The sequence below is a fragment of the Ciconia boyciana genome, unplaced genomic scaffold (assembly GCF_034638445.1).
Source record: "Ciconia boyciana unplaced genomic scaffold, ASM3463844v1 HiC_scaffold_37, whole genome shotgun sequence".
NCBI classification, from domain to species: Eukaryota; Metazoa; Chordata; class Aves; order Ciconiiformes; family Ciconiidae; genus Ciconia; species Ciconia boyciana.
Window position 1 is genome coordinate 317,540 of NW_027328405.1, and position 3,959 is coordinate 321,498.

Here is a 3,959-nt window from a genome sequence, read left to right on the forward strand (position 1 = left end):
GATTTCAACAGCCCTAGTTATGGGGGGGGAACACCCCAAAACCATCAAATGTTTCTTCTTTCTTCTTCAGCACTGCAACCTATTTTCCAAATTTTAAATGCAATTTAGTAGGCAGGGATCTGTGGACTGCAAAAAATAAGTACTCACCTGAGACCTGAGAATGCCTGGGAAGTTTATGATCCTGCACGTGCTCACTCAGGAAAAGCAGGGAATGATTTTAAAGAGTGTTTACGAAACCTACCCCTAGTGATTGTTATCTGTTGTTTGCAAACATCCAGAGGCCCCCAGCACTAGTAGGCACCACTTGTGCTGGACACCTCTTGCTGGACACCTTACAGAGACAACCCCAAGGACAGCAAAGCAGCAGAAACACCTCCACACAACACGGTAATGCAGAGCACAGAGGAGCAACGTTAAGGTCTCCTACATCCCAACACAGTCACACCCAAAGACTATATTGACCCTTCATGGTTCACACTCATCACACTGCAAGAATAAGATGTTACTTTTGTTTAATTCTGATGCTGTAAAAAAACATGATAATTCAAAAAAGCCAGAACCATTCCAAACCAAGCTCCATCCCTTTGCACAATATGCCATTTTCATTTCCTGCAACACTCGCAGGCCCCTAGTTTGCAGACCTGTATGCTTAACACCTTTGGAGGTCAGTATTCGCTAACTGTCTTTGGACTCGTCACACTTCGCAGGCAAGCCAACAGCATGGCGAGGCTGAATGGCCGGTCACTACACCACAAATGACATTGAGGATTCAGCTTCATGAATGCTTGGCTCAGCTGGAACAGTTTCCCTGCTAAGCCAGTAAGCTTGCTGGTGTGCCATTTGGTTCAGGTTGTTTCAAATCCACAACTTGCATCCTAATTTCAAGCATCCTAACAAAACAAAACCATCGACCCATTGCCATGGAATATTTATGTTTTAGCAATCTGTCTTTTCTAGAAGAATGTTTGTCGGAAAGTTTTCCAGCTACCTCTCGAGAGCTGAACCTCACTCTCCAGGGAGCTGCAATGAGTGGCACAAGCTGACAGCTTGCCCAGCTAACTTGAGTGAATTCCACATTTCTTGAAATCAGGAGCAGGTATCACCAGCTCCGTCCGCATTCAGTTCGGGGCTGCAGTGAGATGTTCACTACAGAAACAGCAGTGTCACTATCAGATATCCCTGCCCTGGGGCTGCTTGCTGCAACCCCACAGCTCAGCAGCCAGAAAAGTTCATGGCACTGTTTCCCATCTGCTTCAGGGCAGTCAGCTGGCTTAGTCTGAAGAGCCCTTCTTGTCAGCCAGAGGCAAATGGTCCAGGGCCTCCTCTGCAGGGCTGTGCCAGAACTGCTTACATCAGGCTTGTAACCTGCCTGCAGTTATGTTACTGACCTTCCCTTGAGACATGGACGAAGATGTTCCAAAGCCTTTTAAGTGATGCAAACAAGGACAGAAATCAAGCTCTCGCGTATGAACCTAGCCCTCAGCAGAAGGCAGTTCTGAGCTACCTGACCTGAGGTAGCATTCTAGCGTGCCATTCCCAAACAACATAGGGCCTGCAACATTTTTAGGCATACGGACACCTGAACAGGTCAATCCTGTAGCGAGAAATCCAAGGAGCTGCTATTACAACTTCAACTGCCAGTCACGGTAGAGGAGGAGATCTCGTTCCCAACAGATGTTGCTTAACTGACCATCGTATTGTCATACTGTAAAGCAATTCATTCATGCTCATTGAAGAAGTCCTGTCAAATATAAAGCATAAAACCATGACAGGCATTTGAAGTCAGGACTCCCTTGGTATTAGCACAAGTCTAATTTTGCAGAAGTGACTGTTCCACACCTAATTATGTAAATACAAAAATCAATACCAAAACTGGCACGCACTGGAAAAGAACAGCTGCTCAGTCCTGTAACGTGGTTATTCGTGAAGCATTCAAAAGGCATAGATCTAATCCCGGGTCACCTGGCTAAAACAGCCATATTAGCTCTGAAAACCTGTCAGTCAGTGGAACTACCATAGCAGCAGCAAAGGAAACCAGCTTCACATTGAGAACTGTGCATAACGAGGATCCTGTTGAGCATCCTTTTGTCTTGTAGAATTACTGGTGTGTCATTCCCTCGATTTGTGATGCTTCTGTATTGTATGTGTGCATCAGTATTTCTGCCACAGTCTCAGAACAGTTTTCCCCAGCATATTGTCACTTCTCTACCACCCCTGTGTCACAGGTTGTTTGTATATAGAACAGCCAAATGTGTCATGAGTTTCTCCCTCCAAGAGCCTCAGCAACGGAGCTGGGTATGGAACTGGTTTTCCTGTCCTCTAACCCTTTTTTATCATGTGTTGTGGTTCAGTCCCAGCCGGCAACTGAGCACCACACAGCCGCTCGCTCACTCCCCCCTGGTGGGATGGGGGAGAGAATCAGAAGAGTGAAAGTCAGAAAACTCGTGGGTTGAGATAAAGACATTTTAATAGGGAAAGCAACAGCCGCGCACGCAAGCAAAGCAAAACAAGGAATTCATTCACTCCTTCCCGTGGGCAGGCAGGTGTTCAGCCATCTCCAGGAAAGCAGGGCTCCATCACACGTAGTGGTTACTTGGGAAGACAAACACCATCACTCCGAATGTCCCCCCCTTCCTTCTCCTTCCCCAGCTTTATATACTGAGCATGACGCCATATGGTATGGAATAGCCCTTTGGCCAGTTTGGATCAACTATCCTGGCTGTGTCCCCTCCCAGCTTCTTCTGCACCTGGCAGAGCATGGGCAGCTGAAAAGTCCTTGACCAGTGCAAACACCACTTAGCAACAACTAAAACATCCCTGTGTTATCAACACTGTTTTCAGCACAAATCCAAAACATAGCCCCATACTGGCTACTATAAAGAAAATTAACTCTGTCCCAGCCAAAACCAGCACATTCTGTCAGGGCAATTTTTGCTCCAAAATTATGGGAGAGTTTAAATCTTGATGAAACAAAACCATCCAAGTGTTTCATTCAGACATCTCTGGTATCTTATGTCTTAATTGATGGAGCCTAAAATTACAGTGAAATGCCAACTGGCATAAAACTACGTTTTGAAAAATGTCAAAACGTAACCTTTTGATCATCTGCCAGTATTTCCCCATTTTTCTCCTGGGAGTACTTGTCAAATTCACTTACCTCACACATATTCATGCTTTTGATAAATTTGCTTGCTATTTCATGCACAAGCTCTAACCAGTTCTACTCAGCATGAAAATCAGGAGTCAAGAGTACAGCCTGACAACCAGCCCAGGTGAGAACCAACTCACTTCAGTGCTAGAAAAACGTTCTCTTTGACTTCACACTTGTCACATGTAACAGTCAAGTAAGAAAGTGTCCGTTCCTGAGCTTCTCATAGCATTGTTGTTGCTGAAGAATGTATTGCACATGGTCATGCACCATTTTTGGATTTTGGTTGTTCCGATGAGCCGCTTCCAACCTTTCTCTTTTTCCTTGGAACAGCTGGATTTTTCCTGTCAAAGGTAATAGGACTGTATTGAGGGAGGCTGTTGAATTTCTTCTCAAATTCTTCTTCCAACTTTGCTAAGCTAAAGGGGAAACAAAACCAATCAAATTAAATGTAACTCCGTTCCTGGAGAAAATACTCTATTGTTTAGGAGCATGTGTGTGTATGTACACACCTATCTACATAGAGAGAGGGGAAAGAGATGAGCGCACACGCACTGTAAACATCAAACTAGTATATATTAATCCAACTTTGGGACGAGAATGTACGCTCGTATGCTCCAGCTTCTGCATTTGTAACTCAGTAAAAATTGACCACCTTAGTTGCATATATCAAGATTAGGAAAAAAAAAATCCATGTCACACTGGTGACATTTTACTCTGTTTGCTGCACAGATTCGTACAGGAGTTGTGTCTGTTCTGTGAGGGGAATGAAAACAAGACAATAAACCCAATAAATGAACAAACCAATACA